Source organism: Eublepharis macularius, chromosome 1, assembly GCF_028583425.1.
Source record: "Eublepharis macularius isolate TG4126 chromosome 1, MPM_Emac_v1.0, whole genome shotgun sequence".
In the NCBI taxonomy this organism is placed as follows: Eukaryota; Metazoa; Chordata; class Lepidosauria; order Squamata; family Eublepharidae; genus Eublepharis; species Eublepharis macularius.
This window is the reverse complement of record NC_072790.1, coordinates 160,915,118-160,937,881: the sequence shown is the minus strand read 5'-3', so window position 1 is coordinate 160,937,881 and position 22,764 is coordinate 160,915,118. Positions and strand designations below refer to the sequence as shown.

Here is a 22,764-nt window from a genome sequence, read left to right as displayed (position 1 = left end):
CTCGCTCCCACGAGTCTGCTCTTTTTCTTAACTCCATGGCGTTTAACTTTATATACTTTTACTTTTAAAAGTCCCAAATTTGATCTATTCCTTTAAGAAAAAAAAACACATTTACACAGTCCAAAATGTCAGGCGTCTTTTCTCTATGGTTATTTCAACTATACTTCTAATCCAAGATGGCCTACTTCCTCTTCCGCTGAAGCCACGACCTTTCCCTTCTTCAAAATGGCGATCTTCTACTTCCTGTCACATAGAAAAGGCCGCTTCTCTCCAGCTTCTCTATTGTTCTGACGTATTTCCTGTTCCTCTGCCACACAAAGCAGTTCTCGTGATGTTGAGACTTTCCCACAGTCCACTATCTCTTACTCCCCGCAGGTATGTAAACAATAATCAGCTTTCTCTACTAACTCCGTTATACATAGTCCTTTTTAAAAAAAATTTCTTGCCGGAACTTCCCCTCGTTATAATCAATCTGTGGCAGTTTTTAAATTTCCTTTAGTACTTTATTTCTTAAAGCAATCTGTCCCGTTTCAAGAGATAGTAATCTTTACCTTCTTAGTCATTTTCGCGGGTTGTAATCACTGTTTCTATTTTCAATTCACTTCAAGTCCCCTTGTCCCTGTATGAAGCTTGGGCATGCAGGTCTTATGCCAACCAAATTGGTTCCAAAACTGCTGTAGAGATCTTGGCAAAACCTTTCTTCGGGTGGGACCTCAAGGGACGGGAGAGAGTCCGTTGCGCAGGACCCCCCCCTCGCCCGAGATCAACGTGCCCTCAGGTTCTTGAGCATTCTACACCTGTTCTCCACCTGAGAACAGTTGGCTATGGGCAAATCCTCGCCCCTCTAGCCTCCAAAACAGCAGCCCGGACAGCTCAGCTCTTAGAGCTGCGTTAGACCTTCATGGATCCCAAACCGGAAGTCATTCCAGGCTTGGTTTCTGTTGGGAAAAGGCAGGATTCAGGAAAACAAAAAGTTTGAAAGACATGCTTGTTCATTCAGCAAGCCGCTTCTGTATCCGCACCTATCACTATTGGCCATTTTCCTTGTGGCAGGTGCCGTATTTGTCCTCTCTCTTTAACAGGAAGGACAGTTATTGTTAATCAGGGACGTAATATTATTAACTTGAAATCATGCTTGACATGTCAAACTGAAGGTGTGGTCTACTTAATTATATGCCCATGCAACAAACTGTACATGGACAATATGAGTCATCCTGTAAAGACTCAAATGATCTCAAGGATCAGAAATAAAATAGTAGAGGCCCCTTTAGCTGACCATTTCTTGACCCTCAACCATAAAGAAAATGAATTCAAATGCACAGTTTTGTATGTAGCTCCAAAGGGCTCTCTGGTTAAAGTCATTCAAATGCTGTTGCAATGGGAGGCGAGATGGATTCATTATTTAAATCATATGCAAGCCTCGGGTTTGAACCATGAGTTTAATTTATCATGCTTCCTATGAATTATTGCTTGATATTGATATTGATGTATAATGTTACAGTTACTTGATCTATGTATAACTGTGCCTTTAATATACTGTAAGGGTTTCCCAGGGGATGCAGTGTCTTTAAGAGGTTTCTTTAAAGTTGGTCTTTTTTTAATTGATTTGCACACAGCCAATGTGAGGTGTGCTGGGCTGCCGCTAGAAATTGACAAGGTGTCAGTGTTGGTGAGTTAAATAACTGAATAAGACAGAAGAAAAAGTCTTTAAGATTTTATTAGATTTAATGCATTTCATTGTAGATTCTAGAGATGTTTGGTGGGGAGGTCTGTTGACCCCTGATGCAGTTTGGAAACAAGCGTTTTGCTGACTGGTTCCTTGTCAGGTCTTCGGTCCTTGATGTCTGCTACCTTTCCTTGTTTTGTGCAAACGACATTAAAAAAAAAAAAGACGAGAGCATCATTATAAATTATTCCGTGGGAAAAAGGTACACTACTACTCTTCAAGAGACTGCTATTGCTACTCTTCAAGAGACTGTTATTGCATCTCTACATTGAAAAATTCATTCTTTGGCCATTCTACTTGAATGTCATTCCCTGCCATTGATATATGAATTTTTGTATGAGATTTTTGTATGAATTATTTTATGTACTATTGTAACGTGTAATTGGTTACTAATATGCACTAAGTCACTTTGAATCACTTATTAGATATATATCTTTTTTAAAAATATTTAAGTGTTCTTATTGTGTTCATAAGTGTTCTTATTGGTCTATACTCCCTTAGATGTGGGTGTCCACTTAGGTCTGTATAGCTGTGTTTTCTAAGGGTGCTTCTCTTTTTTCTTCTGTGTAGCTTTGCATCTCCGGCAGGATTCCTAAATGTGGTGGGTGCAGTGGGGTGCACTCATGTAGCACTCTGTGCCCCCCAGGAGGAGCCCCAGGTCTAACAAAATCACCACCAGTTTCACAGCATCAATGGCCAGGCAGCCTGCAACCACTGCTTGAGTCACTGCTGGGTAGTTGGCCTGGAGCAGGGCTGCCCTGGGTGGGTATTGTAGCAGCAAATGTCTCTTTTTCCCATGCAGGTGACTGGAGCTATCCCCTCCTCCCACACCTGTTGGCCCATACCCAGTGGACAAGCTGGAATACATGACATACAACTGAGCCCTCTGGCACACATGGATGGTCATTGAGCAGGCCTTTGGATAACTCAATATGTGGTTCTGCTGCCTATACCATACAGGAGGCTGGCTATGCAGCTGCCTGCAGTTGTGAAGCTTGTGGCAGTGTGTGTGTTGGAAATACAGTGTCTTGTGTACAGAGAAGACAGAAGACACAGAATACCAGCAAAGGGGCAGTGGGTCTGACAGTTAGATAGATGGCAGAGTGGGATCCTTTTTTCCTTCTCTCTTTTGTCCTTCCTGCATGTCTCCAGATTGGTATTCTTAGGCTGCTTTCTGCTTCCTGTTTCTTCCCGGAAGTCCCTCCTCCCTTTTTACTGAGGTAGTTAGTAGCTATTCTGTTTCTCTCCTTTCTGTCAAAGTTCTGTCAAAATTCCTAAATAAATGCTCTTCATTCACTACTTAATCAGACTCAAGATAATTCCTAAGATATACCAGAGCCTACATGGTAGCAGAGGATGGTTTGTGGATTGATCTCTGATTAAAGGAATATGACTCACTAGTGGCTCTCCTCACAAGCTGTGAGAGAGAAGAGAGAAAAAAAGGGCTGCCTATTACATTCATCAAGTAGCGGTGATAGAAAGGTTGAACAAAAGAAACTATGTAATCTGGAAAGCCCACACACAGACCCATCTCATGGAACAAGTTTGGGGTGCAATTAAAGATCCAAGACCAGCAAATGAGGAACCTGAAAAGTAAAGAAAATGGGGTGAACACAGTGACAAAGCCAAAGGGATCCTGTTTAAAGGTTTGGAGGACCAGGATATTTTGTGGGTGATTCATAGTGATAAAGCTAAAAATATCTGGGAAGAAGTTCAAAGACTTTATGTAGATACTTCACTTAAGAGTATGTTTTTACAAAGGAAGTTATTCAGTATTAGAATGGGAGAGCATCAGAGTTTGCATGAGCATCACTCAGCTGGAAAAGATCTTCTTGATGAAGATCAGATAGTACTGTTGCTGATCAGCCTGCCACCAGAGTATGAAAGTTGCATAAATCAAGTAGAAGCTAAGAAAGATTTTACTCTGAGTCAAACTATAAGCATGCTGGAGGAGTGCAATAGACATAAAGAATTCCAGAATTCAGGCAGAGGGTCTGGACTGAGGGACTGTGAAAGTGCTATGGGTGCTGTACAGTTAAGCAAGAAAGCTGAAGCATTTTATCATGAATGTGGGAAAGGCAGTCACTTCAAAAAGATCTGTGCTCTCTCTAAACAAAGGGATTCCTCCAGGAGAGGAAAGGAAGGAGCAGGGAGGAATTTCCAACACAACAAACCAAAACCTGCAAGGAAATGCTTTATGCTAGCAGAAAGAGAACCTAGAGAGCAATTTTGGTATATTGATTCCGTATGTAAAGCTCACATGATAGGGAATAAAGCTTTCTTTGAAATGCTAAAGGAAGAAAAAAAGGAAGTGTTGTGTGTAGCAGATGGTAGGTCTGTAGAAATAGCTGGCATAGGATCTGGAACGTTAAGATGCAAACAGCCAAATGAACAGACCAGGGAAATCTTGCTAACAAAGTGCTTCTATGTGCCAATTTTGGAAACTAGCCTGCTTTCTGTAAGTGTGCTTGCAGAGAAAAAACATGAAAGTATCTTTTGGGAAACAATGTCTCATTATGGAGGACAGAGAAATAATAACTGTAGCTAAGAAGAGGAACAATCTGTATGCCCTGGAAACATGCCAGCAAGTAGCTGACTTTGCAAATGTAAAGGAGACCTGTAAACATAAAGATTTGCTCTTTAATCTGGCACAGGCAGTTTGGGCATCAAGATGTAAATGCAATCAGCCAACTTCAAAACAATAATCTGATGAAAGGCATGAAATTTACAAAGTGTGTTTTTGAAGAAAAATGTATATGCTGCATTAAAAGCAGAGCAATCAGATCCAGCTTGAAAAGGAAAGGAGCTGAGTAAAATGAGGCAAAGCAGCCATTAAATTTAATACACAGTGACCTATGTGGTCCAATGACAGTAGCGACACCAAGTGGTAACAAATATATTATCACCTTCATTGATGCATTCTCCAAATATACAGTAACATATATGATCTGGGAGAAAAATCAAGTGCTGGAAAAATTAAAGCTTATGTAGTAATGGTCAGCAATAGATTCCAGTGAGAACCATTGGCACTCTGCACTGACAATGGAGATGACTATGTAGGACATGAAATGAAAAATTACATGACCGAGCAGGGGATTCAGCATCAAGTCACAGTGCCATACACGCCAGAGCAGAACGGAGTAGCAGAGAGAAAGAATCACTCTCTCACTGAAATGAGTAGGTGCATGTTCCTTGAAGAAGAGCTACCTGAGAAATTCTGGGGAGAAGCAATTAACAATGCTACCTACCTGCAAAATAGACTGCCCACCAAAGGTGCAAGCAGTACCCCATATGAACTATGGTATGAGTACTAACCAAGGGTGAATCACCTGAATGTTTTTGGATCAAAAGTCTACAGTTATGTTTCTAAAGAAAAAAGGTCTAAGATGGATCTCTGAGAAGAAAAAGTAATTGTCGTGGGGTGTGCACAAGGATGTAGAGGACACCAAATCCTTAACCCAAAGACTGAAACTATAAAAATCTGCCACATTGTCTATGTTAATGAAAGGAAGATAGTAGATATTGGTGAAAGCGCACCAACAGGAGTAAATGAAGAACAGCAACAAAGAGCAGTACAACTACCCATCATTGACTGCACACATGACACAGCAGCAGAATCCACAGAGCCAGAAAGGGCTGCAGAGCCAAAAATCAGGTAATCAGAGAGAGTAAACAAAATATACCACCAAAAAGACTTTCCTATCTGGAAAAGACAAGTTGTGTCTGAACCCTCCGCATGAGAAGACATAACAAAATGCCTGCTAGAGAAGCAGAGGAGTGGAGATGGGCTGCAGATGAAGAGACTGAATCTCTCATCAAAAATCAGACATGGACCCTTGAAGAACTCCCTCCAGGGACAAGAACAGTTGGGTGCAAGTGGATTTTCAAGACCAAACGCAATGCAGAAGGCAAAGTGCAAAGATACAAGGTGTGATTGGTTGCCAAAGGCTACACTCAAAAATACAGTGAAGACTACGATGACACCTTCACACCAGTGGTGAGGCACACTTCAATAAGGGTGCTCCTGAGTATAGCTGCAGCAAAAAAGATGCATGTGAGCCATCTAGACATAAAAACAGCTTTTCTGCATGGTGAAATAAAAGAGGAAGTTTACATGGAAGAGCCACCATGATTCAAACAATCCCAGGACAGGTATCTCATGTGTAAACTGCGAAAGAGCTTATATGAGCTCAAACAAGCTGCTAGGTGTTGGAATGAAAAACTATGCCAAATGTTTTAAGCAAGGCAAAGCTGAACAACGCCTTTACTCAAAGCACCAAGACAATAGATGGTCTTACATTCTGGTTTATGTTGATGATCTGATTTTGTATTATGAAGAGAAGGACTATGATGAAATAGTCCAACATCAGAGTCAAGAGGTTGAAGTGAAAGAGTTAGGAGTTATCACCTATTACCTGGGAGTCCAAGTAGAAAGAGAAGAAGATGGGAGCTATCTTCTCAGCCAAAACCAGAAAGTCCTAGAGTTTCTGGAAAATATATGCAAATGAAATATTGTAAGCGAACAGTTACTCTTATGGAGATAAATTACCTAAAGCAACAAGGAAATGATGAACTCCTGCCCAACAATAAACAATACAGAGAAGCAATTGGAAAATTGCTCTCTATATAAATATAGTAATACGTCCAGATACAGTAGAAGCAGTTGGCATGTTGTGCAGGAAGGCTGAATCACCAAGCAAAAGAGATTGGAATGTAGTCAACAGACTGCTCAAATACCTGTATGGGACTACACATCTGAAACTGAAGTTGCCAACATGTGATAATCCCAGATTGGTGGGATATATGGATGCAGATTGGGCAGGAGATACCAAAGACAGAAAGTCTACCAGTGGACATTTATTCTTTTATGGCAATGGAGCAGTGAGCTGGAGCAGCAGAAAACAAGAAACTCTGGCTCTGTCCTCGACTGAAGCTAAATATGAATCAGTAGCAGAGGCATGCAGACAGCTGAAGTGGATGCTGCAACTGATGAATGACTTTGGAATAGAAGAATCCTAACTGATAAGGACAATCAAGGGTGCATAAAACTTGCACAAACAGAAAAGATGAACTCTAGAACCAAACATATTGATGTGAAACAACATCTAATGAGAAATATGCAAGAGGATGGGCTTATTGAGTTGCAGTACTGCCGCACAGAAGAGATGATCGCAATATACTAAGCCACTCCCTAAAGATAAGTTTGAAAGTCTACACAAGAAGTTAAACCTTGTGGACTCTGTACACTAGACCTTGAGAAGGGGTGTTAGCAGGGCTTTTTTCCAGGGAAAAGAGGTGGTGGAACTCAGTGGGTTGCCCTAGGAGAAAATGGTCACATGGCTGGTGGCCCCACCCCCTGATCTCCAGACAGAGGGGAGTTGAGATTGCCCTCCGTGCCGCTCGGAGGCATGGAGGGCAATCTCAACTCACCTCTGTCTGGAGATCAGGGGGCGGGGCCACCAGCCATGTGACCATTTCCAAGAGGTTCCGGAACTCCGTTTCACCGCATTCCTGCTGAAAAAAAGCCCTGGGTGTTAGAAATACAATGTCTTGTGCAAAGAGAAGGCAGAAGACACAGAACACCTGCAAGGAGCAGTGGGTATGACAGTTAGATAGATAGCAGAGTGGGATCCTAATAGCTATTCTGTTTCTCTGCTTCTGTCAAAGTTGTATTTCCTGAATAAACTCTCTTCATTCACTCCTTAATCAAACTCAAGGTCATTCCTAAGATATACCAGAGCCTACAGTGTGATGCTCTACAACATGGACTCTTGCCAGCAGCTCCACATGCCCCTGACAGAGGGCTCAGTCATGGACCCGTGGGAGGCTACAACTCTCTTGAGCTGGCAGAGGCACAGCAGGACAGGGCCATGAAGGCACACAAAGAGGTGTGCAAGTTCCTTTGAGGGCCACTGAGCGGGAGCACACGTCCCGGGCAACATCAGAGGCCCAGACCCTGACCTGGCCCGCACCATGGCCTGCATACTGGGAGGCTGGTGTGGCCTTGTCCCCCCTGCCTCCCAGCAGCCTGGTCAGGATGCCCTTCTGTCACACCCGCAGCTCTGTCTAGCAGAGCCACATTGAGCCCAATTGAATACATTGGTTCAGGCTTCTAGGATCTTACAGGCCCAGTTTTGGTTTGTTACCCTGGGAGTGGAATGTGCAGCTCAGTTAATTAATTGCACCTGTGAGCTGTTTCCTAGGCAAGGTGTCCTTGAGAGACAAGGGAGTCTTGGCTCCACATGCACTCCTTCTCAGTTCTCAAGCTAACAACGCTGATTGCAAGTGTGCCTCTGATTGGCTGACAATCATAGAAAAGACGGCTCTTCTCTGCTCTCACAACCATGCTTCACACTCTCACTGAGACTTCATTGGGCCTGATTCGGGAATCCCGAATCTTTACAAATAGGGTCTGATTCAGGTATTTTACCCGAATTGGACACCCGAAGCGCACACCCCTTGTCTTAACAATCAGCTGGACTTTTCTTGCTATCTGTAAAGAAGCACTTTCCCTTTAGAGAAATTGGGCTGCTGTCCCTTTAAGTGATTTTAGTTTTTAAACAGTAAGAGGAGAGGAGGCACTCATGGTGTTAGACCATCCTGGGAATGCCAATATGGTGGTATGTTTATGAATGAAGCAATTGCTGTGAGTATGAGTAATTGAATTGTATAAACTTTTGGATTAATTTGTTTTATGAATAGACAGTATAATGTGGTGTGTTGTCCAATAGATAAGGGAAAGAATGCCTATGAAGAAGTGAAAGTACGAAATGGGACTGGACAACTTATGCTGGCAAAACCCATAGGAGTGGCACTTGTAAGCTTCACAGCTCTACAGACATCTGCAGGCAATCACACAATTCCAATTTGAACTTCATTACTTGGGTCAAGTCATTGTTAGACATTGTGCACTTTAGAGAAGACTTTTGATATTGTTATGCATTGTATCTGTACTGCTTTATATTGACTGTTTCAATCTTTCATGCGTGTACATGAGATTCTTTCCCACCAATTGGATTTTTGATATTACATGCTATGATTATTATTGCTACTGATTACTAATTATTGTGATATAGACTGTTGATTCATATTGATGAAATTGAGCACTGGTTGCACTTTATATAAAGTTTATTCTATTGTAATGGTCCTTGTTGAATGAGTACTCCGGAAAAGTGGATTTGAGTTGGAGTCTTTAGTTCTGGAATAGCTCTCGCTGTTGTGGGAATCCCCAGGGTTGGGCAGCCCCTGATGGGGTATGCCCTCTGCCAAGTTCCAGGCAGTTCAAAACTAACAAGGGCAACCCTAGTGCAAATTAGCAGGAACAACAAACCAGGGCTACAATATAGTCTGAAAATGTAATTTATGTCATCCAGTGCAAATGCCCTTTACTGTATGTAGGGAGCACCACCCGCCCTTTAAGAACCAGGATACAAGAACACCTATCTAGAATTAGGAATCTAGTTTGGGAGGCACCCCTCGTTAGCCACTTTCATGAGCTGAAACATCTTTCCCATGATTTTAAAGTCTCAGTAATTGACATGCTGGATTGTCCTTTTGCTTCTAATCAGGCTAAATTATTATTACGTTTGGAATCCAAATGGATCTTTCAGGCACACTCTCTGTCCCCGCATGGTTTGAATTCGGATATCAACCTTTCCTGTTTTTTATGAATTTTTAAAAAAACCCTGTAAGTTTTTCGACCCTTGCAAAGGTTTTCCCTTGCCACTCCTCCTCTGGCGGATATATCAGTAGCAATAGTTACCCTTATGGGTACATGTCCGTGAATCACGTGTTGGAGGAACGGTGGGAGAGTCTGTTGTGCTACCTTCATACTGTGAGTTTTTGGTTTGTTGTGCTACCTTCATACTGTGAGTTTTTGGTTTGTTGCTTAAATATTTTAAATATTTATTTATTAAAATTGAATGTATGTTTGTTTATTGTTTATTGTTAATTTTCAGTATGTGCAGTCCGAATTGTTACATGCCCAGGAGGAAGTGAGGAGTGATACTCACGAAACGGGTTAATGTTATTTGCCTGCAAGTCCCCGTCGGCGTTTTCTTCTATATATGTTTTGACTTCATGGACTGTTAATGTACCATTGGCACAAGCTCCCACCTACCGATTCTTCTTTGTTAATTTTGGCATTTGCACTTTAATTGATAAGATTTGTTCCGGACAGTGACATTTTCACAATTATTATATACTTGCTACTTACCTGAATTTTGTATCTATGCACTTAAAATTGGCTTGTATTTATGTATGTATTTATAGCACTTTTGCACTTTGTATTATGAGTAACTACACTCAAGTTTTGACTATATTGTAGCCCTGGTTTGAAGTTCCAGGCAGTTGGCAGTGCTGGTATGGCCGTGTACTGCAGGAATGCATCCCGGGGCAGGGGCTATGGAGGTGCCCCAAGGACACCCCAACAGTGCCCGGGTTGCCCAGTGTGTCCAGTGTGTGAGGAAGTTTCAGCGGTCCCCTGAGGTGATGGCACTAGACACATAGAGAAGATTAAAGAGGTCTTTATTAGAGAAGTTGGAAGCACTCATGGGGTGGAGACCTCAGCCACAGCCCCCTGAGGGATGTCTTCCATCAGCCTGGTCCCCACCATCGGCAGTGCCTCCATGCCATCTCGAGGTGTGCCAGGGGATGGTACAGAGCCACTGCCACTGCCCAGGAGGTCCTAAAAGGTCACCCCATCCCCATCAGGAATGACGTAATTCCCAGAAAAACAAGGAAGAGAACGCCTCTGTGTGCAGGGCTGATTTGATAAAAACTAGCCCCCAAATAAGAGTTGGGGGTGCAATTTTATCAAATCAGCTCCACGCAGTGGCCTTCACTTCCTTGTTGTGCTGGGAATGACATCATTCCCAGAGCAACAAGGAAGTCCTCCAGAGTGTGCAGGCCCTCACTGCGGGGTTCCCTGGGCCTATTCCCCACACCTCCCCCCCATCTCCAGCTAGGTGAGAGGAGGCAGAGGTACAGGCTGGAAGCAGAGAATCCCCTGCCCCTACCAGGTGAATGGGATCACTACTGCACAACCATATTGGTTGTAATTTTCAGAATATGCTTCATTATTCTGGAGGCTCTGCTTGAATCTAGGCCTGAAGGATGTGGATAAACTGGAAATACCTTTAACTTGAACAGGTGTCATAATCATAGAAGGAACTCAAATATAGTTACCAATTCCAAGGCAGACTGGGAGTTCTTCCAGAATTACAACTGTTCTTCAGTCAACAGAGATAATTTCCTTTAGAGGAAATAGCAGCTTCAGAGAGTATGCATTATGACTAGAGATGGGCACAAACAGAAAAAAAAACCTGAACATGATGTTTGTTTTTCATTGCCACCCACAAACAGGGACTCACGAACAACCATGAACACGGCCCTGTTCATGAACATCTTCAAGGTTGGCTGTTTGTGAGGGCCAGCAGGCTCTCCTCCAGCCATCATCCAAGTTTGGTCAAGATCCCTACTGCGCCACTCCCAGAAACCTGACCTCAGCAGGCACCAGGAAAGGTACCAATAATAAATAATAGCTTGGCCCAGAGCCTGGCAGCAGCCCTGGAACTTAAAGGGGTAGATCCCTACTGCACCACTCGCAGAAACCTTACCTGAGGAGGCAGCAGGAAAGGTACCAATAATAAATAATAGCTTGGCTCAGAGCCTGGCAGCAGCCCTGGAACTTAAAGGGGTAGATCCCTATCCCACAACACACAAAGAAAATTCAAGCTCCAATGCACTCTCTGTATCAAAATGCCAACAGCAACTATCTCTCCCTCTCCACTGTCTGCAAACTAAGCCAGAGCTGGGAGCCCCCTCCCCCCTGGTCTTTGCTCCCTTGTAACAAATTTGGAGCTCCAAACTCGAAAGGAAGACCTGCCTATCAAGTTAAATTGGTCTTAGATTGGGGTTTCCAGGGCAACAGCAGAAGTTCAGACAGAGTTCAGACAATCCCTGCCTAAGTTGCCAAGGGAATTGATTGCAGGTGCCAGACTGTCTGGCTTGACGAACAGCAACAAATGAGGCTTGCAATGGCTACCTGTTCATTTAGAATGGGGCCTCACGAACAGCTTGTTTGTGAACAGCAGATTGGGCTAATCGTGGCTTTTTTTGGTTCATATTGCTGTTCGTGCCCATCTCTAATTATGACCATATGCCTACTGAGCTTCCTCCCTCCCCAATTTTCATCCTGTCTAAGCACTACCCCCAGTTTCCAAGAACTTCCTAAACTGAGTAAGCAGGCCTAAATTCAAACATTTCTTGAACAGGTGCATAGTGGTGGTGGAGAGTACCCTCAAGTCATAGCTGACTTATGGTGATCCCTTGCAGGGTTTGCATGGCAAGAGACTAACAGAGGTGGTTTGCCATTGCCTGTCTCTGCAGCTCTGGTCTTTGTTGGAGGTCTCCCATTCAGATACTAACCAAGGCTGATCCTGCTTAGCTTCTGAGATCTGATCCAGGGCAGGGCAGGGCAGGGCAAACAGGTGCATGGAGGAAAGCAATTCTAGGGAACACAAGCAGAGGACTGAAAACTAAAGCAGCCATTTTTTAAGATTAACCATAGTGAGACTTGCACTAAGTAAAGTTTGTTACAAAGCTTTCTGCATTGCACCAGAAGAAAAGGTAAAACAGTGCAGTGAAGAAAATGGATTAGCTTAAGCCTTCAGGACATTTGCTCTTTGAAGGAAATGCTGCAGAGAACTGACAAAAGTGGAAACAAGGATTCCAGTTGCACTGAACTGCAAACAGAGCAGATAAGAAAGATGAGAGACTTCCATCAGTACTATTTCTTCATGTGGCAGGTGATAGAAGCGAGAGAGGTATATAATATCTTTCTTGTCTGATGACAGCAGATAAGAAGAAAACTTTCTAATTTGATTAATAGATTTGAAGCATACCATACATCCAGAAGAAATGTTACGTATGAGAGGCATACATTCTTCAATAGAACTTGGAGCAGAGCCGAAAACAGACCCATATGTGACTGATTTAAAGCTGCTAGCACAAAACTCTTAAATTTGTGGGCCTATGTGAATTATTAAAGAGTGCATCAGATTGTCACAAACTCAAGCAAACTGAGAGCCAGCTTACTGAGACAGGCTGGTTTCACCCTAGTGTGTGCAGTTATGCAAGAGTGGCTGCAAAGTGTTTGAAAGGGTCAGGCATTGAGAAATGCCCTGCAATGCAAAAGTACTTTTTTAAAGCTTAAAAACCAGCCAAGTAGTAGCCAGAAAAGAATGTATTTGGACTTAGCAGATAGGAACAAAGCAATTCTGTGAGAACAATTGCCTGCTGTAGAAATCATCTGTAAGTTAGCAACAGCAGTCCTTTATGGTGTATGTAATTTTTGACAAATGAATAAATGTACCTGACAGTATACTTTCCATTCATTTTTGGCAAGTACAGATGTGCAAATTTACCATTAGGTATCTCCTCAGCGCCAGAGATGTAACAAAAGATAATTCCAGCAGATGTGTGAGGGTCCTCATGGTGGTGTCATATCTTTAAGTAGAGAAACATCCAACAAGATAATTTTGAAAGTCAAAAGTTGTTGTTGTTGTTGTTGTTGTTGTTGTTGTTGTTGTTAACAAGATATCCTATTTTTCTGACTTCACAGGGCTTCTTGAAAACCATTAATACCAACACATTATCAAAACAATTTTAAACCAAAACTTAAAATGAATACTCAAGCCATATCTTAACCAAAGAAGGGCTAAAACCTGATGCAGCTGAACTAAGGAGACCAGAACAGATATACCTATTCTAAAGAGCTGATCTTCAGAGATTTCTAGAAATATCACTTACCCAACAGGCAGCACAATCCGGGAGGGGGGGGGTTGCTGATATATCCCAGACTTACATCAGTGTAACCTCCTCTACAATGGCACAGCAGCCCAATGCCACTCCTCCCAAGTCCTCTGCCAGCACACAGTTATGGGTGGGGGCATAACAGGGGCATAAGTCCCTGTACTGGTAGGCCAGGAGGTGGGCTGGAGGGGCAGGGTATGAGTTAGTCCACTCCCTAAGCCATTTCGGGCATGGGAACGCCCCTTGCAGCAGCAGTTACAAAAAGTGACAGCATAGCCCATAGGTGCCCATTGTGGGGGGGAACCCTCCTTCACCCCATGCCTGGCCCCGCCCCACCCATGTGACTCAGCAGAGCATAGGATGTTGACTACCATGGCACAGGTCCAGTCCAGATCAAGGGAAGTGGGCAACACACAACCAAACATCCTCTTCACTGTTGGCAGTTTAATAAAATCTATGTCAAACAACTAGTCCCTCCCTTCATCTATGCTTGCCTGTGGCTGATATTAGCTCCTCCCCCTCCCCCATTCAATCCTGGGGCATCCCTACAGCACATCCCCAGGGAGGATCCACCAGGTGCCTCTGCCTCATTGAGTGGCTCAGCCTCTGAATGGAGCAGGATTCCATTGATCCTATGGGGGCTGCCACTGCATGGTGCCTCCATCCTGCCCATCTACCCCCCTTACATGGTGGCTAGGCAAATGGGGTGGGATGCAGGGGAGGACTATCAGCCCTTCAAAGTGCCTCTGGGGTCTGAGAAGCCAAGTAGATGGCCACAGCAGCCAAGGAGGCAATGATGATCAGTGGCAGGGTAGACTGGCCAGTCCACATGTCTCATAAACACAGAGGGGTGGATGCTCCTTACCACCATAGGGTTCTTCTCTTCACCAGTGAAAGTGGGTGGCTGCCCACCATTCCCGTTCTGACTGGGACTGTTAACCCAGAGAATACATCAGGTTAACACTCCCAAACCCAGAGAATACCTCAGGTTAACACTCCCAATCAGGCCCGCATAGGTAGCCCAAGGGCTGCCTGAGCTGGATGAGTCCCCCCACTTGAGGTCCCCCCCACATCTCAGGAGGATCCTTTTGGCCACAGCAAGCAGCCTGCTCACCCTGACATGGAGAAGCTAACAAGCAGTTGTGGGAGGACAACCCCACTGCAGGTGCTGTGGCTGGGGCATAGCCCCCCCCCCCCACACACACACCAAGAGCCCAGCTACCCAGGCTCATGGGGCAGCAAGGCACCCCCAGCAGAGCTGAGGGTTACGGGCCAATGACTTGCCTGATCAGTGACAGCAGCCATCCCCATAGCGGGGGGAGGACTATCAGCCCTTCTCAGTGCCTCTGGGGTCTGAGAAGCCAAGTAGATGGCCACAGCAGCCAAGGAGGCAATGATGATCAGAGGCAGGGTATACTGGCCAGTCCACATGTTTCATACACAGAGAGAGAGAGAGAGAGAGAGAGGGGTGGATGCTCCTTACCACCATAGGGTTCTTCTCTTCACCAGTGAAAGTGGGTGTTTGGACAGGTGGCTGCCCACCATTCCCCTGTTCTGACTGGGACTGTTAACCCAGAGAATACCAAAGAAAAGGAAGAGGTGGAGGGAGGGCCATGCCCCCCTCCCCCAGATTGGTGCTTCCACATAGAATACTGGTCTGGGGAGAACAGAGCATGTGTGTAGTGGTGCAAGCATACACTAGCTCTCTCGCAGTACTCGTCAGGTTAACACTCCCAATCAGGCCCGCCGAGGTAGCCCAAGGGCTGCCTGAGCTGGATGAGTCTCCCACTTGAGGTCCCCCCCATCTCAGGAGGATCCTTTTGGTCATAGTGAGCAGCTCACTCACCCTGACGTGGAGAAGCTAGCCAGCAGCTGTGGGAGGACAACCCCACTGCAGGTGCTGTGGCTGGGGCATAGCCCCCCCCACACACACACACCAAGAGTCCAGCTACCCAGGCCACGTGGGGCAGCAAGGCACCCCCAGCAGATCTGAGGGTTATGGGCCCATGACCTGCCTGATCAGTGACAGTGGCCATCCCCACAGTGCTGGGGCTCCCCCCAGCTCCCCCCCCCCCGCTGAGTGCCCCAATGTGGATGCTGTGATCATGAAAGCGTGTGGTCCCCAGCTGCCTGCTCTCTAGCAGGAGGGAGGGCAATGGAGGTGTTGACAGGCAGCAGGAATTGCAGCTTGTTCATTGGCTGTGCCTTTGCTTCCTACTTGCACGCCTGTAAGGGGAGCAGTGTGGCCATTGGAAGATGCTGGCGGGGGTTGTTAGGGAAATAATGGAATGTGTGCCTCCTGCTACGGCCTTGACATGCCTTGCCATGCTCAGCTGCCAGTGTAGCTCTCTGATAAAGGTCATTCAGGAGCAGATGAGGGTTACAGCGGGCACTAGAGGCACAGTGGGCCCCTAGATTGCATTGAATTTTTTCCAAATATTGTGACAGTGGCAATAAAGTAAGCACAGTTACACTCATAGAGCTAAAAAAAAATTCAGTATTACAGCATTATCTGCCTAAAATGTTCAGTGTTACTAGGTGCAAATCCATGAAACAGCATTAAGTGGTTAAAGGGAGTTACTAATAAATCCATATGTGCTGACAATTTTAAAATATGAAATAACTAGTAACTGTAGATATCAATAGATATCAGGTCTACAGTATTTGATATGTATTGTTTGTTGCATAAAGGTGTACTTCTTTTTTGGAGAAAGTCCTGCCTTTCAAAGCATGGACAACTAATCAAAAGAAGTATCTACAAATAGAACAGGAAAAATTGGCAATAGTCTTCAGATTCATAAGATACCTCCAGTGAATTAGGAAAACACACCATAAACGATTGGTGGCAATTTTTAAAAAATTACATTACACATCAAGAATCCTAAAATGACTACTATTTAGTACAGGAATATCAGGTCAAAGTTTAATATAGGCCAGACAAAGTGTTAACAATTGACAATGCTAAATACATTGTACATAGGGTTATGAAGTTCCCCTTAATCTCCTGGCCGGGGGTGAAACCTGGCACTTACCTACATGATCTTCTCTCTCACACGCACTCCCAGCAGGTACAATAACATCACTTCTGGAAGACCATGGCGAGTATGCCCGCTGCTCACTGGCCCGGGATTCTTCTTGCCTCCTGGGCCCATTCCCCAGGGCCTTTACCCCGCACTGTCCAGGTGAGTGGGGGGGCAGAGGCTGGGAGTGGGGGATCCCTCACTGGGAGAGTGACGGCCCTAATTGTATATTAACAAGAAGGAGTCAGTTCGAGGAAGACCATGCTACTCTTCATGTCATAGTGTTTTACTGCAGATCTCAAAATTGAAACTGAAGGAGTTTTAAATACTGCATCCCAGTATTTATAGCACATGTTATTTTTAAGTAGCAGTCACAGAGAGGCAAAAGCTGATGAGTCAATGTTGAATTAATTATAAAGGCAAGTGTAATTGGTCATATAGAACAAAAGGGCATGGCTGAGTATGACAACTGTTATGCAACGTGCATCATAACTCCCAAACCAATTTCACTTAATTGGAGGTCAGAAAGGGAGAAGGTGGCAATGCCCGCTCCCCATCTTCACCCAGCTGGGATCAGGAGGGGGGAAGGTGGCAAAACTTGCCCACCGCCTTCACACATCTGGGATCAGGAGCAGAGCAGGTGGCAATGTCCACCTCCAGCCTTCATCCAGCTGGGATCAAGAGCAGTTAGCTTTAATAGCGACAACGGACCACGGTGTAATATTCCCAAACAACACAATAGAGTCACCCACCTTTGATAGATTGACAAAGCTTTTGCTGATTTAATTAAGAGTGGCAATATTGGCAAAATGAAGCTACAATGAGAACACTTTCAAACTGGTACTAATATATGTAGACATGCATTGTCCTTTGTTATTTGGCAACAATTAATGACTGAAGATGTTTACATGAGAGGAACTGAATGCAATCTGTTGAAGATTTCTTTACACTTTACCTGAAAAAGGAACTTGAATTCAGAAATGGGATTAATACCGGAAGCCCATTGTATTTTCATTTGGTTGTGTCATTAATTGTTTGTATCAGACTATTGTGAACATACAGTACTGTAATTTACTTTGTTAAATTGGCATTGACACCTCATTATAACATTTTATGTTTTAAGTACATTGATGTAGTTATGCTTTACTACCACACAGTGGCTCTGTTGTGTTGTTTGGGATCAGGAGCAGAGCAGGTGGCAATGCCTGCTCTCCACCTTCACCCAGCTGGGATCAGGAGTGGAGTGGGTGGCAATGCCCACTCCCGTCTTCACCCTGCTGGGATCAGAAGCGGAATAGGTGGCAATGACCACGCCCTGCCTTCACTCAGCTGGGATCAAAAGTGGAGCAGGTGGCAATGCCTGCACCCCTTCACCCAGCCAACATCAGCCATGGAGCAGGAGGAAATGTCTGCCCCCCTTCACCTAGCCAGGATCAGAAGCGGAGCAGGTGGCAATGCCCACCCCCTTCACTTGGCCAGGATCAGGAGCGGCACATGAGGCAATGTCCATCTCTCTTCACCCAGCCTGGATCAAGCACAGAGAGGGAAGTAATGTCCACCCCAACTTCACCTGGCAGGAATCAGAGCAGGTGGCAATGCCTGCCCCCCTTCACCGTGCTGGGATCAAGTGCGGAGCAGGAGGCAATACTTGCCCCCCGTTCAACCTGCCAGAATCAGATACAGGGCAGGCGGCATTGCCCCCCCCCACTTCACCCAGCTGGAATCAGGTGCAGAGCAGGCAGCAAGGCCTGCCCCTTCACCCAACCGGGATCAGGTGTGGAGCAGGAGGCAATGCTCACCCCCCTGCCTTCATCTGGCTGGGATCAGTGACAGAGGAGGAGGGAATGCTTGTCTGTCCACCCTCCCCTTTCTAGAGCCCATTGTATTTTTTCCCACAACGGGCTTTGTTGCTAGTCTTGAATAATTACAACAGCAATACACAAGAGGCAGTCCCTGAACCAACAGGAGCAACAAGAGCTGACACCAGCAAGGAACCTATATCAACTGAATGACACAATTAGTATAACTTGAGATAAGTAGAATATACATTTTAGTCAATATCCATGTACAATGAAAATAATGACAATGAATAAATCAATAAACAAATTCATACAAAGGAGATGATACATAAATATGTCCACAAAAGACCGCATTCCCTCTACCAAGTCTCTCAGTGATGCATGCAGTCTCTCAGACAAAGTCCATGCAATAAATAATTTTTCCAATGATGCTACACACTGAGGACCACCGCCAAGAGGCGGAAGTGGGATCCAAATAACAAATGGAGAGAGGTAAAGGAGCCCCCAATGAGGGGGTGCAAGGCCGGATGGTATGATGTCACAAGGTGGAGTGCAGAAAAGAATGGAGGACCCCAGCCCCCCCCCCCCTACAAGCGACCAGTGAACTCAGCTTGTTTCATGCAATCCACTTCCTCAGGAGACAGTGCACAAACCACCATAAACATGTTTTTCTTCAACTCTCATCAAAGGGAAGAGTTTTTTCATGCATACATTTCAGCGCACAGACAAGAACGGTCAAATACAATTTATTGACTAAATTGTATATTCTACTTATCTCAAGTTATACTAATTGTGTCATTCAGTTGATATAGGTTCCTTGCTGGTGTCAGCTCTTGTTGCTCCAGTCTTGAATAATTAAGCAATTTCTTCTAAGTTGTAAAAACTGGCCAAGTGATCGGTTGTTTTTTATATGTTTAGGGTGATGGCTATCATATCTCAAAAGGGAATTCCTGTCTGCTTTTTTAAAATAAAGCCTTGTATACAGTTAATCATGTTCCCTTTTGACCACATCTAAAAAGTTGATCTGTGGATCATTCATTTGAAGATCAAATTTAATATTCCTGTCTTATATATCTACCCATCATGAAAGTCTGGAAGGCTTCTACAATCACCCTTTGATAATAAAAATGCATCATCCAGGCATCGCCATTTAATAATATAATAGAACTGTAACTTGTATTGGTAGCATTAACAGTAATATTATTGGTAATATTTTTCTCCTTTGATGTTTGGCAGGAATGAGGCAGGTTGCTCGCAATAAAAGGGGTAACTGGCAAGCACCCTGAGGCATCAGACATCTCCTGAACAGCCCATCACACATCTGGTGATGGGGTTGGTTGCAAGGGAACATGCTTGGTATTGAGCAGCAGCACCTAAGCCTGGTGGTGGCTCACAGCGCATCCAGGGGAAGGTGATGAAATTTGGCATTTCTCCACACATGACATGTAGGTGATGATAAATGCAACTGCTGGTCAAGCTTGGAGGCAGGGTGGATCTGTCCAAGAAACGCAGCAGTGGTAGGCTTCCTAAGGCAGCCTGCCCCAGAAAATATGTTAGCATATTTTAATGAATTATGAAGTGGACCAGCCATTTAAATAAACTAGTTAAACCCATATAGTTGTCTCATGACTTCATGGGGAGAAGGGTTGGAACAATAGTGTTTTGCACAGTTTGGCTGGTGTCATTTTAGATAATATTTTGTGTTTGTGGGGAGTATTTCTTTATGCTCTCTGAACTTTTAAATCATGCAATACGTTTTGGTCTCTTTTTTGGAAGAATAACACATACTGCATCATAGCTTGCTTTGAACCGCAACATGGTTGTTAACGAAGATAATGCCTCTAGCCTTGTTTTGTATCAGAATAGACTAAATGTCATAAATGGACTTTAAAGAAACGAAACAGCAATATCACATCCTCATGTCAGTTTTAAAAAACTGCTGGCATGCATTCAAGGGCAAAAGACTCCCAAGTTCTCATTCTCTCAAACTCATTACTCTTGCTTTTGACCTTAATGAGTTTTTTCTCCCAATTCAGTCTTTAAAGGCCTCTGATGAATCTAGGGGCAAACATTTCACTCTTCAATAGGAAATCAGGCTAAAAACACAGTATGAGGTGAGCAAAATTGAGGAGTGCACCCTGGGACTAATTGTAAAGACCATTAATGGAAGCTCTGAATCACCTGGTGTTAGGCTTTTCTAGCAAATGTCGTTGCTAAATCAGAACTCTTTTGTTATTGGAGGTGAGGGACTGCAATGAAAATCAAATTCCAACAAAAGCAACCATTGATTTTGGAAGACAAGATGAAAACCTATTAATAATGAACCCAGCAAGTGCAGACCTGACAAATATTTAGCAGTATCAGCCATATACTTCTCATGTCCTTGGAGTAAACACAGCCAGCCAAAGGTTAGCCTCAAGACCTTTCGTACTATTAATAGTACTCATTTAATTAAGGAGCTGTTTCTCCTAGAGCATGTTGATTATATTTAGAACCTGGCATTACTGAAACAGCAGCTGGAGCATGTGGAGTTGTGATTGACCCTGTCCCTGGCTCAAAACTTTGAAACTAATTGGAAGTTACTTGTGCAATTTATTTGAATATTGTTGCAGTAATCAGGAGGATGGTTTACTAGGACCAAAACAGCCTTACCATGTTAAATAGGAAAAGGCATTTGTATTATAAAGGTGCCTTCCAGTGTGTTTTAAGTATATGATGGAATGAATACCATCCATTTTATGAGCATTTACCATTATCTGTTACAACCTTAGGCTCAATACATATACTTGCCCAAAGCTGCTTCTCCCTGCACATGTTCAGGAATGGCGACCCTGTATGCTTCTGTTCCATAATTTCCATCACCCCTACAACATAATGGATGACTTAGGTGCACTGACAGACAAGTTCCACCATTCTCAAACTTCAAAAGAAAAAGAATAGATTGCTCAGGTTGTCCATACATAAAGCTATGTGCTGTAACTGGAGTCTGTGAGCATTTCCTGCTATGGAAAGCCACTTGGGATTGGGTCATAGACCTGCAAAGGGCCAAGGCTGTTCTGGTTCAATGGCAGAAGCATAAAACTACTTTTCCCCCACCCCAAGATCAATTTCTGCTATCTGAACTAGGCTGCACCTGTTGTGATTAGAGATGGGCACGATCGGCATTACGATAGAAAAATACCCACGATAATGACGTTCGCGCGATCGGGACCCGGTGGATTGGTTCCGTTCATGGCAACCGATCCAGCATTTGGGGGGGGGGGCTTCATCGTGGCTTGATCGGGGCCATCGGGATCTGATCGGGGATCCAGACACTCAGGCGCCAGTAATCTATTCCCAGGGAAACGGAGCCAGGGGAATGCCTGAGCTGTGTTTGCCCTCCTTCTGTCGCCCTGGAAACCTGAATGGAAGCCCAGCTTTCCTTGATCAGCAAGGCTTCCTTCCAACCATGGAGCAGCAACGCACTCACCAGTTGGGAGAAGAGACCCAGGGGAGGGAGGGGGAAGGGGGTGTTCTGTAGCCATGGGCACTCCAATCTCATTCCTGCAAACCCTGATAGGCAGCTCTGACAGCCAAACACAGTCCTCCTGCCCCCCTATCCTTATCTGTCTTGTTTGTCAAAACAAACTATGGGGATCCTGATGTTTGTGTGAGTGTGCGTATAGGAGAGAACAAAAAAGGGGGAGGTGGCACAGTGAGAGTCGAGCCACCTTCCGTCCCAGATTTGTACTAATTGTGCGCTTGGTGAAGGGATTTCTTTGTTTTGGTTTGGTTTTTGGCTTTTAATCCACATCCATAACACACACACACACACACACCAATTCTTTATCCCCTTTGTCTTGGCACAGAATTTTTGTTTTGCTTATTAATATATGTGTTAAAAGGAGAAACAGTCTGGGGAGAGACCAGGTCTAAAGAGTAAAAGAAGGTGTTTCTGTAATTAAGGAGGAGAGAAACTTGTTTTGTGATTTGGAATAGGGAAAATCAGGGGTTAAAAAACCTTTGTGTCTCAGTACTTGTTGCTTGAGCTAGGGAGAAAAATGGGCAGCACGCAGTCTGGAAAGCACATGGAGGTTTCATACTGCAGCTTGAGGTTAACTTTTTAGCAAAAGAAATTTAAGGCAAGAAACTTGATAATATTTCCCCTAGGAAGGAAAAGCAAACAGTTGTGAGTGAAAAGGTGGCTTCCTGAGAAAAATATAAGCAAAGTGATTGGGAGAGGAAGGGGTTAAGAGAGAGAGAAAACAAAAACCCCTGGCTTTGAGAGCGGCTATCAGCTGAAGCTGTTTTGCGCTCCTCTCTGAGTTCATTCAGTGCGTAGAAAGAGTTAACACCGAAAAGAGATCTCTCTCTCCTCCTGGCTTCTCAGCCCAGCGACTGCATCCCTTTTGCAAGCAGCTGAGAA

The 22,764-nt window shown here is 44.4% G+C and overlaps 1 long non-coding RNA gene across 1 annotated transcript; it reads right to left on the bottom strand.

The window, feature by feature from the left end:
- Window positions 1-1,699: 1,699 nt before the first annotated feature.
- LOC129337784 (uncharacterized) lies at window positions 1,700-16,817 on the bottom strand. The gene is made up of 3 exons (XR_008597858.1): window positions 16,573-16,817; window positions 13,153-13,234; window positions 1,700-1,856 (listed from the first exon to the last, which is right to left on the bottom strand). It is a non-coding gene; the product is annotated as an uncharacterized LOC129337784 (long non-coding RNA).
- Window positions 16,818-22,764: the final 5,947 nt, after the last annotated feature.